The sequence below is a fragment of the Diabrotica virgifera genome, chromosome 2 (genome assembly GCF_917563875.1).
Source record: "Diabrotica virgifera virgifera chromosome 2, PGI_DIABVI_V3a".
Classification (NCBI taxonomy): Eukaryota; Metazoa; Arthropoda; class Insecta; order Coleoptera; family Chrysomelidae; genus Diabrotica; species Diabrotica virgifera.
This window is the reverse complement of record NC_065444.1, coordinates 124181649-124194597: the sequence shown is the minus strand read 5'-3', so window position 1 is coordinate 124194597 and position 12949 is coordinate 124181649. Positions and strand designations below refer to the sequence as shown.

The following is a 12949-nucleotide window of genomic DNA, read 5'->3' as shown; positions in this document are numbered from 1 at the left end:
ATTTACGTAATTAACCAACAAAATTTATTAGAACTAAAACAAACAAGTAGGTACAATATAACTGTCAACTGTCAAATAAGTCAAAATATTAATGTAAACATTGTTAAATCAAAATAACAATTTACTGTTTTTTACCATTCTACAAAATACAGGGTGTTTTATAAATAAACGTTAAAATGTATAGATACTTACGTAATAGAAAATAGATATTGTACAGGGCGTCCATAAGTTGTATTTCATGAATGAAATACCATGACGTCACTTTTACTTTTCCTCCCTAGAGAGGAAAAAATGTTTCCTCCCTAGGGAGGAAAAGTACAACTTTGCTCCCTAAAATCAGGTGCGGAAAAGTATACTTTCGGTAGAGGTAGGTGGAAAAAGGTTTTCCTCTGGTTGTATAGCATATATATCGGAATAAAAATTTAAGTATAATCATTTATAAAAGGTAATTTATTAAAATTCCCTAAAAAGGGCTACATCAAACACGCAGAACTAGTTTTCGATCTGATTACAGATCATCATCAGTGATGAACCTAAAATACGTATAAGACATCTTCATAAGAACTTTTAGACTCTTCAAAATTAGAAGTAAGTAAGTATTTACGTGTCTGAATTAAATTATATTTATCAAATAAGTATAAAATATTATACTTGCAATAAAGAATAAATAGAAGACATCCAGTGGCCCATTTTTCAAAACGAATTATGAATAATTCCTTAAAACATGATTATCATTAACGCCTATTGATTTTATTCATTAATTCACTATTATTGTCTAGCCTAACATAGCCTCTCCCTAAACGTTTATTACGATATGTTTCATAGTTTGTCCTTGATCTCGTCTAGCCCTCTAAACATTAACTTAATGACCGGTGAATTATCTTTTAATGAATCACCCCGAAGTAGAAAGATATAGAGGGTGTCACAAATTCAAGAAACAAGTATTATTGAAAAGTTTGACTTTTTAAAAATTCACAAGGAAAAAGTTTTCCTGTAGTTGGCTGTATACCATGTAATACAAAAAAAACAGTAAAATCTGTATAAAAGGTATGTTTAAAAAACCCTCAAAAGGGCCACATCAATCACATAACTAGTTTTCGACTGGTTTACCAGTCATCATCAGTGCTTAAGTGCAATATACATGCTAACCACCAAGATAGTATTAAACAAAAATATGTGGGTCAAAGCCCAGTAAAAATAGTCAGTCATGGAAACGTTGGTGTAAAATTCTACCTTAAGACTGGGTGTTTAAAATATTTTCTAATTAAATACATCTCAGATGTTACCTAGGGCAAATTAGAAAATATTTTAAACATCCAGTCTTAAGGTAGAATTTTACACCAATGTTTCCATGACTGACTATTTTTACTGGGCTTTGACCCACATATTTTTGTATAATACTATCTTGGTGGTTAGCATGTACACTGCACGTAAGCACTGATGATGACTGGTAAACCAGTCGAAAACTAGTTATGTGATTGATGTGGCCCTTTTGAGGGTTTTTTAAATATACCTTTTATACAGATTTTACTGTCTTTTTTTACATACGACCGCGTATTTTATTTTAATTTTAAGGCTTATTACTGCAATATCTTGTATAATTATCCTATTACTATACAATATTTATTACTGTAATAACAGAGAAACAATGCCCCCTAAACGCCTTGATTTATTATTTTCCGACTCGTTTAAAGTTTAAAGTAATTTATTTCGATAAAAAAATGTCAGTTTAAGTACCTCACATAAAACAAATAAACTAGTTGCATAAGCAGTAAATCGTCAAAATTGCATAAAAAATTCTAATTCTATATTATTATTCAAAATTGATAATTGACTTTATAGCTCAGTAGATAAACGGGAAATACGGCAATACCATGTATTTTTCAGGGTCAACCCCGAATTGCATGAAAATTTGGATTTAGGTTCTAGGTACTTACCCTCCACTTCAAAGTTGAACTTTTGCCATTGGTTGCTTTTACTTGGGGGCTGACAGTCACCCCTTCTCAGGAGTGAAAAAGCGCGCGTTTAAAATAAGTGCGGAAATTTACTAATTCTAAGCAACTTTCGTTCTATAGTTTTTTGAGTAAGTCAATACTTTTTGAGTTATTTGCGATTTTAAATGAATATTTTTCAACAAAAAATCGTTTTCAAGCGATTTTTCGCAAATAACTTAAAAACTAAATATTTTATCGAAAAAACTATTCTTTCTCAGCAAAAACAACGTTGTAGCTCGTGAAAAATACGTTTTTATTCGTCAAATTTCAAATCATATATTTCGACGTGAAATAAACAAAAACCATTTTTCGGGAAAAAAAACCCATTAAGACTTTTTTAAAATGTTTAAATAAAGCCTTATTTTTATTTTTTATAAAAGTTTTTAGCATCAAGCGAGTTACGCTCAAAATAAAGTTGGCCCCCGTTCTTTTTGGTAAAAAAATCGTGAGTATCTCCCCTATTTAGCACACAAATGAAATTAATCGTTACCGCTTTACAAACAATTTACTTTACTTATGTATTTTTTATATGACCTGTAAGTTTCACCAGTTTAAAGTGCTTATTTTTGAAAGGGTTTCAGTTGAAATGGATTGAACGAGTCACTAATCACGAGTGTATGCAAACTTTGAACAGCCATATCTTAAACTAATTTTTGTCTTACCGAAAAACAAAATGAAACTAGCATATTAAAAGCAAAACCTACTGTTCTTACTCTTTGAGATTTTTCGTGATACTTTTTAAGTCATTTTGAAAAAAAAGAGCATTTTTCCAAAAATTTTAGAATAATTTTTTTTATTATAAATAAGTTTTCAAAAATAAGCACTTCGAACCCGTCCAACTTACAGATCGTATAAACAATACACATACCTACATATATATCAAGTAAATGGTAAAGCGGTAACGATTAATTTTATTTAGGGTGCTAAAATAGGTCAGATTAAGACAAGGTAAGTTAAGTACATGAAGAACAGTGTATATTATTTCAAAAGGCTGACGATTTGAGCGACGCGTAAGGAAATTGGCGAGTAACAAAGTTTCACATAAAAAAGCGAATATTTCACAAAATTAACATCAGATCAAAAAACTGAAAAATATGTGTTCAATATTTTTCAAAAATCTATAAAATGATACCAAACACGACACCTCACGGAGGTGGGGTGGGGGTAACTTTAAAATATTAAACTGGAACCCCCGCGATATTTTGGAACCAGATCGAAAAACTGAAAAATGCGTGTTCAACATTTTTCAAAAAACTAGATATCGAAAGTCACCAAACACGACCCCTTGAAGGTTGTTTGGGGTGTTTAAAATTCTAAATATGAACCCCCATTTTTTACTGCAGATTTGGATTCCTTACGTAAAAATAAGTATGTAACTCTTATTCGAGACATTTTTTCGAATTGCGGATAGATGGTGCTATAATCGGAAAATCGATTTTGGAAAATTTATAGCCGCTCACACCCATCTCCCTCCTAATTGGAAAACTTAACCTTTTTTTGGTTTTAGGACCTAATATTCACAACGCAATAAGTCCCCATGACGCTTTAGTAACTGCAAATTTAGCATCCAAGGCTCCTCTACTATAACCTTATAGCTGTCGCTGGAACCTGTATCTTTCAGGATAGGTCTCCATTTATAACGTTGTATGAATTATAACCAATCGCCGAATTATTGTTTTCAAATGAATTTTATTTCTAGTAGGCTAGTAAGTTGATTTCTTTTTTGCTATTACTAGCTACTTTTTTATCAATATTCAAATTTAGTCTGTAAACTGTACATAATAGGTGAGACGATTTAATTTTAAGATTTCTATAATGTTCATCTTTAGTCGTACTTTAGTTATACTGTACATAATACGGGCATAGTAATATCAATTGTATGGGGTTTTAACAATTAATTATTATTGCATTTGTACATTTCATTTTAATTAGGTATTAAATTGGGTTGTTCATAACATCTGTTTTATTATCTCATTTTTCATTTACAGTTACAGAAATTGATCGTAGTTAACTTTTGCAGCAATATAAGATACCTTGGGAACGAACCGTTCGCGTTGGTACTTTCCTGGCGCCCAAAATATTCAATAGTAAGTTCCTGCCTTCAGTACATTTATGTTCATAACATTTATTCTTGTTTTTACTCTATTTATATTCATTCTTAGTTTACTGTCTTTTACGGGCATGCAAATTGGTCGAATGCTTCTTTGAGTGTCCATTGATCATTCTACGGCACATCCTCCTAGCCAAACTGCATTAAGTTTCACACATTTTCTATTGTGAGCACATCTTCCTATATTTTGGTTACATTCGTAACATTACTAACCCATACATTTTACGTTAGGTACATTGGCATTGGCGCCCAACGCCTTTTTATATTTTTGTGACAACACAATATCCTTCAAATTAAAAAAGCATCGGTAAGAATTGTATACACTGTATACAGTATTAGAAATCTTTTTTCGGAACATAGGAACTTTCAATGCAATAAATTAGATTCTTAATTTGCAAGTAACCAGTATAAATTTCAACACAACATCGCGACGTTTCATATTTAATTCATTTGTTCGACTGAACCGAACTGAGATACTGAGATCTCTGATTTGCAACTAACCAATGTAAATTTTATATTTTAAAATATCTTATATTTTAAAATATTTTATAGATATTTTAAAATTAATTCATTTGATCGACTGTAATCCCTTTACCGCTAGCTATCGCAAAAACGATGCAATCCGATGGGGCACCACAATCCAATGCAGTCGAACAAATGAATTAAATATGAAACATCGCGAAGTTGTCTTGAAATTTACATTGGTTAATTGCAAATCAAGAATCTAGCTTATTGCAATGAAAGTCCCTGTGTTCTGAAAAAAGATTTCCAATACTATAAAGGTTTGCTGCTGTCGGATGCTATTGTCCTTTGATATTGGCTCAGTGTCTACCATATACAAAAGATCTTCATCCAAAGTACCTACTATCAAATACTTTCATATTGAGTGTGGCTTAACATTGTAATATATTAATACTTTCTCATACTTTCGTCTCAACTTTTCAAGATTTTATACATCAAATCTTTGTTTAATGAATCTAGACCGGGATCCTGCGTACCAAAAAAAAATTTATTAATAAATAGCAAGCTGAAAATTTGTTAAAAGCTTAACGGTGTCTAGTCGGAAAAACTTTCATGTATGGGAACACTGGAACAGGGGAAATTTTAATTGTGGAAAGTGTCATCCTGACAAGTTTATGATTGTGAAAACTAGCAGGTTGTTTTTGAGTTTATTCAATAGCAAACTTTATATAATATATGAAAAAATGTTTGTCCGACAAATATGTTGGGCGTTTTAATAAGTCCGACACGTAGAACTTGTCAAATGACAGGAATTATATTGGTGGTAAATAGCAGTCTAATTTTTGCATGATAGTGTAATGGAAGGGTAACAAATCAATTGGAAGTTCTGTCCGACAAAATACATGGGACGTTTTCTTAGTCTGACGTTCGAAACCTGTAACCTGTTACACAATTAAAACTTCCCCTGTTCCAATGTTCCCGTACGTCAAGTTTGTCCGACTAGACACCGTTAAGCTATTAACAAATGTTCAGCTTGCTATTAATAAACTTTTTTTTGGTACACGGGATCCAGACCTACTAATTAATTCAATCAAATCAAACCTCAAATTGTAGTTTTTAGAATTCCGTAGACGTAACCAAAATATAATTATTGTTAAAAAAATCTATTGTTGGTTCATTTAGCGGCCCATTCTGTCCTAATCCATCCACAAAATAATAATTATTAATCCATTAGCTTCGCCATAAAAACTCGTTTTCTAAAAAGTGTTTGCCATCTCCTTTTAGTATTTTATTTTTTATAGCGTGCACAAAATGCATTATACATGGTGTATTTCCATGTCAGACTGAAAAAATTATGATCATCACTACTTAAATGCGAAAAGGTGTATTATGTATACTATTAATCAGAATAGACCGGTTCTTGAATAATGTAGAAAAAGTGGTCAACGTGTGATTGAGTTTCTGCATAAGTTATCGGCAAAACTACATTTGTGTTCACACACACGTACACAAAACCCACATTTACACTTGGTGTCATATTCTTCTCAACTTCTGGCCGTGTGAGCTGATTTTCTCCGGTTTTTTTTGCGCTGTCTTCACGATGTCGTGTTTTAGAAGCCCTAAAAATCCGACAAGGATTTATTCCACACATATGCTCGCGGATCTGTCAAAAGATTTGTCCTGCTTTTAACATAAAACTAATTATACCTTTGTAGTATCCACAAAAAATCCTTTTGTGTAAACCAGCACGTTTGTGTAAGTTTTCGCATAGTTTCTTGGCAACCTTAGACACCAAGGGTTGCCACATCTCCACATCTCTACCATTAGGATCTGCGTGATAGTGTCAGGATCTAGTGATGGACATTAGACATTCTAAAGACTTTATTACTTATTTAACTATTAACTATACCTCGTTTTTAAACTTGGAGGAGTAATTCAAATTTACCGCGCAGTAATGCTTGTTTGTAATTGGTACAACTGCAGGCAAGTTTACTCCACTAAATCATGAAAATTTTGACACTATTAACATTTATGAAATTTTGACATTATTGGAATTTAATAACTATTAGGTTAATTCAGTTATACCGGCAAATTTTTGTGTTTATTTCGTTATTTCTTTAATTTTTAGACTTTTAGTCTACATTTTTGTATTTGTTATACATATTTACAGCTCTTTAGCGACGTATTAGTATAATATAATATTTTTATGGACTACCGTACATGATCAACAAAAAAAGAAGATGAATCTGGTGATTTTTCTAGTGATATTTTTAGGTCTGAATCTGTTTTTTGAGTTTACTCCTCCTAGTTTAAAACAGGGTATACCTAATGTTGTTCTGAAGCTATTTTCTTGTGGCATTTTTGCAATTAACTATTTTTGATAGGAAATAAGCCACAATTTTACTAAAAAAATGATTTTACTAACGTGTCGACGCCCAAATCGGGTGTCGTTGTCAAAATATAAAAAATATTATAAATAGGGTATACCTACTAATATTTTAGTTCCAGGATTTTTTATGTTATTTGTATTTCTCATGTTAATAAATTTTTCGTGACCTAGCTTTTTGAACCATTAGGCAAGCCGCACACCAACGAAACATGAAACGAAAAACATGAAACATGAAACGTAAAATACGTTTCATGAAAATTAAACACGGCTAAACAAATCTTGAAGTCCGCCTACCAATGAAACGCGTGTGATTCATGCTCATAACACATTTTTATTTTCGGAAAGTTTCATAAATGGCCGGACGTCTATTTGTTTAGCAGTGTTTTATTTCCATGAAACGTGTTTTACGTTTCATGTTTCTTTGATATGCGGCCCTGCCTTTGTGTTTGAGGTTTTTCTAAATTACCAATTTTTAAATTATAATTTTCAAATTAGATATGTAAGAGGTTTCTTAGTTGTATCCAGTACCCTATGGTTATACACGCTTTTATTTAGGTCTGAATGTTTGTCCTAACTAGATAATTTGTAGATACTAATTTTATTTATGTAGATATAATATTCAGAATACTTAAAATCACATATAAAGTAAATATATGTCTAGATATTAGGTTTGTTCTAGCAAACAGTCAAACTAGTCAAAAACCGTCAGCAAACAGTTGGTCAGTGAGAAAACATAATACAGTCACCAGTGCTATCCCCTCTACTCGCGCTGGTCCACTATTCGCTGATGGTTTCGAATCGTTTGAAACTGATGCTAGAACAAACCTATTGTAAGCACTGTGTTGTAAAAATCTAAAATGGAAGGGCAACTTGCAAATGTTAAATTTTAAAACATACAGTCAAAATTCAAACAGTTGGAGAACTATTTAGTAAAATAAAACAGTTAACATGTTTAACGACATTTTTTTCATCAAAAATTAAACGGGAAGTTGGCTGTTGTTAAAAACTCAACATTATTTATAAATAAAACCAATATTTATTCAACTTAACGATTTAAAACCATTTAACTATGGGAAAAAGAACTTTATACATTGAAAGTATATTAACATTTTATTGTTTTGTAACCTATAGCTGCCCTAAGAGGTATTAATCCCTCTCTACTACTTATACAGTGATGAGCGCGCTAATAACCGGCAAAATAGCTCAAAAGATGGAAAACATGATACATTGCGAAACAAAAAGAGATGAAACTAGTGGAGGTAGAAAGTATCGTTATAAACGTGTAAATTAACATTACATTACATATAGTTTCTCACCTTTAGACGTCTGTGACAGGAGTTTTTTTTTTATAAAATTCTACTGTCACAATGACAGTTGTCATACTCCTCTGACACGTCTAAAGGTGGGAAAATATGTAATTTATACGTTTATCACGATACTTTCCACCTCCACTAGTTTCGTCTCTTTTTGTTTCGCAATGTATTATGTTTTCCATCTTTTGAGCTATTTTGCCGGTTATTAGCGCGCTCATCACTGTATACTTACCACATATCGTCGCCTTAGTACTATATCTTGATAACTCCAAAATTGACGTTTTTGAGATAACTAGTTCACAAGATGTATTTTATTTGTCTTCATATTGTGTAAAAACTTGATAACTCGTTCCAAACGGGTTAAGTATTTATTTATGATTGACGAAAGTTGATAAAACTCAAATGCCCCTAATTTTCACTGCTAAAACTTGACAAGATGAGTTATCAAGTTATTTTTAAATCGAAATAATCGTGAATGCGACATACACTGAATGCTACAAATAGTTAACTCTAGTTATCTAGTTGTAGCACGTGTTTTTCTGAAACCATTGAGCCTACCACGTAACTGCTACCTGTTGATTCAGTTCATGTTAATGCAAAAATTCCAGAATTGTTAGCAGATCTGGCAAGCTCCATGACGGAGGGATAATTTTCACCAAAATAATGCTTAAAATATTAGTTTTGTTAAAAAGTTCACTTAGATGCAAGTTGGCACGACAAGCGATATTACCAAATGTTAACATTATGGTAGTGCTAAAAGTTGATAACTTTACTTTTTCATGTTATTTTCCATATCGAAAAACAAATTTGCATCGTATTCCTATATAGATCAGTAGCCAAAAAGTTAAAGAATAGTATTTTAGAGCTGCAGAATGAATTCCGTATTTACCAACATCATGGTAGAGGCACAAATATCTTTAATATCTTTAACCCGTTTATCTCAGAACTGCTAATTTCGAGTTATCAAGTTATAGTATTAAGGCGACGATATTACAACATAATGAATAGTGAAAACAATAATCACAAATATGGACCATTCCACGAACATACGCCTGTTTTGGATTACTTTGACAACGAATATTTTACTGTGCAACATAAGAAGTACGAAAGTAAATGGCGCTAATAATTATTCCAATAAACAACAATGTAATTTGCAAATTACTTTCGTTCTTATTTTGCACAGTAAAATATTCGTTGTCGAAGTAATCCAAAACAGGCGTATGTTCGTGGAATAGGGTATACCACTGGTTTTTCAATGAAACTGAAACCTAGTTGCTGGTAAATAGCGAGGAAAGGAAGGCCTTAAAAGGCTGGTGACGGATCTAGATCACTTACGGGAACCGGGTTAGTAAGCCACTTTATATAGATGAGAAAAAAACAAAAGATACCCAAATCAACACTCAAAACAGAGACAGAAAGAAACAATGGTCACCGATTCACTGTTGATCTCTAGCTAGTGGTGGACAAATCTGCATACATACTTAGGCTAGCTGATGACCAATTAGAAAATAGAAGAAATGAAACACAGGATAATTCTAGGAAACAAGTACTATTTTGTGCTGGGTAGCCAAACAAAGAGTAGAAACTTATGGCAGAAAATATAATGGTAGGGGAGCGCAAGCGGGGATTTTTGCAGTTACTCGAGCGCGTCAGAAAATCACATAAGGAGAAACCTTGTACCCTGTAAATGTACCTCTACCTATTAAGATAAGGTAAGTTAAGTACATGCAAAACAGTGTATATGTATTTCAAAAATCTGACGGTCTAAAATCTGACGGTAAGGAAATGGGTGAGTCACAAAGTTTCAAAAGAAAAAAGCGAGCAGCCCCGCAATATTTTGCGAAATAAACATCAGATCGAAAAACTGAAAAATACACGTATTCAATATTTTTGAAAAATCTATCGAATGACACCAAACACGACCCCACACGAAGGTGGGGTGGGGGATTACTTTAAAATCTTAAATAGGAGCCCCCATTTTTTATGGCAGATTTGGATTCCTTACGTAAAATAAGTAACTCTTATTCCAGACATTTTTTCGAATTATGGATAGATGGCGCTATAATCGGAGTAAACGATTGCTGTAAATGGAAAATTAAATTAAAAAATGGAAAGTCCCCACTTAAACGGAAAACTGTACTTAACTTTTTTTGGTTTTAGGACCTAATCTTCACAACTCAATAGCCCATAACGCTCGAGTAACTGCAAATTTAGCATACTTTCCTCCCCTGCTATAAATAGCAGTGTACAAAAACTTCTTGTTCATGTTTGAACGAAAGATGAAATATTTGTGAAAACTGTATTTGGAGAAGGAAGAGGTACACATATTAAGACATTATATACGCAAATAGGTATCTGGTTAAGACAGTTTTGATGGAAACATATTACTCGGAGGTTTTTGTACGACCCAGGGAGTACCTGGTAAAAGGGGCTCTGCTGAGACACGTCATCTTCAGGAGTTTCGAGGTTTTTTGGCACTAAATTGATGCAAACAGATAACTCGGCAGTTTTTATGTCGATGAACAAGAATAAACTATCGGAACTATCAGTGTGCATAACACTCACCTTAGGCACTAGGAGCTCCGAGAGATAGTTCTGATGTCATATTCGTGTTCAGCAACCCCAAAAGCTCTCGAGTAATCTGTTTGCATCAATTTAGTGCCAAGAACCCTCAAAGCTCCAGAAGATGACGTGCCTCGGCAGTGACCCTGGCCACCAGGTGCTCCGGTTGTTAGTACTGACGACGTATTCGTGTTCAGCAACCCCAGAATCTCCGAGTGATCTGTTTGCATCAATTTATTGCCGAAAACCTACGAAACTCTAGCTGACGTGCCTTAGCAATAAAAGGTGCTCTGAGAGTCGGTTCTGATAGCATATTCATGTTCAGCTACCCCAAAAAACACTCCGAGTAATAAGATCTGGCCCGTAATATATTCATTTTGACATGTATCCATTTTTGGATGCATTTTATGCACTGTAAATGCAAGTATACATTTCCACCCAGTTTTCTACTGTAGACTTTTTCTCTGACGTCATCCCGAATACAATGCAAAAAGTTGCAAATCGATACGTGCTGTATTAAGAAATCGATTAATTTTTTTCTAAATGCCCTTGTGTAAATAGGTCTAGGGGTGTTGTGGTTAATGTAGTTTATTATTACAAAAGAGGAATGCATGTTTAACAAATAATAAATAAATACGATTCTTCAGGATTTGAACTAGGTATCTACATGCGGAGTTTTTATATTCTGAAATAAAATTGGAATTTGAACATTCCATGTGTGCTATGAACAGGCCTAAAAATTACTCTTCTCCAACCGCAAGGAGAGTTCTCTCTGATGCTGCTGACGTCACCTACTTGACCGATTCGCGCTTTCAAGGTCACGTCGGCCTCGGTCACAGCCCACTGCTCCCGAACAATTATTTCGCTGTTATTGTGTTGTGTTTTGTTCGACGCTGCCGATGCTTGGAAATGCACCTTATTATCCGCTTGCTCTATCCTCTATGCGCGATCAAGTTATGTAGAGGCTAAATAATGATGGATTTGCCCATCAATTATTTGTTACTAGAGGAGCAGAGATATAAAATTATGGGAAAAGCATAAAAAGTTGATGGGAAGTGAGAGGACATTCATTGGTTCAGGAAATACCATAGGTAATTGTAGTTGGTAAAAACATAGTAGTTCTTCGAAAAGAAACAACAGTTGGATTATCTTTAGGTACTCCTGATTTTATTGATAGTAAAGTTCGTCTATTCCATAATACGCTGAATTGGTAGTACAAACATTTTGCATGGCATAGGGTATATTAATATTATGGATAACTTATATGTATCTTCTTTATTTGAGTTGAAGAAGTGAATATTCACGAAAGCGTTAGCCGTAGGCTAGCGGATAATAAGGCCGTAGAATTGATACACATTGAGATTTTGATTTTAAGTAAATTTAATGAAAAAATTTTCTTGGTAAAAGGTATGTTTATTAAAAACCCTTAAAAGGGCCACAGATATCACAACAAAACGTTGTCGCTCTTTAAAGAGCATATCAGTGTTACAAGAATATGCTAAGCCACCCAAAAATACAAAGATTAAAATGTATTTTTGTACTTACGTTGTATTTTTGGGTGGCTTAGCTTATTCTTGATGATGCTCTTTTTACAGAGCGAAAACGTTTTGTTGTGATTTTTATGGCCCTTGTATGGCCCTCATAATATACCTTTTACCAAGAACAATTTTTCATTAAATTTACTTGTAATTAATGGTATACAGTCAGCTACAAGAAATTGTTCCTTGTGGATATTTTGATTTTAGATTTCCCCAATATTTATAACTTTATTTTCCAAATCATTCTTGGAGAATAAGTTATGAAAATATTCTCTTTTTGGGTTACAAATCTCTATCACCTCAAAACAACTTAAAATTTATAAAAACTACTTACATTTAAACAGTCTTCAAATTATCCAGTACAGTTCTGAAAAGAAAAGAATAAATATGTAAAATTAATATCAGTTTTTATTTTGATTTTGATGATTATAAGCATCAAAATACATTTAAATTAAAGATACTAGTATAAAATATATAAAAGGCCATGGTGCATAGGGAGGTTCCAATTTAATAATTATTGAGAGTTAGTGTATTCGTCTAAAAGTTAAAAAAGTGATGGTGTTTTAAACATGGTAAGTACA

At 32.9% G+C, this 12949-nt stretch overlaps 1 protein-coding gene across 3 annotated transcripts in view; it reads right to left on the bottom strand.

Moving 5' to 3' along the window:
* The window catches only part of LOC114324627 (ecdysone receptor), a 1502986-nt gene that overhangs the window by 694431 nt on the left and 795606 nt on the right, over positions 1 to 12949 (bottom strand). For all 3 annotated transcript variants that reach the window (XM_028272498.2, XM_028272499.2, XM_028272496.2), the window contains one exon: positions 12703 to 12735. The gene's annotated coding sequence lies outside the window, so the exon portion shown is untranslated. The remainder of the gene's footprint in view (positions 1 to 12702; positions 12736 to 12949) is intronic.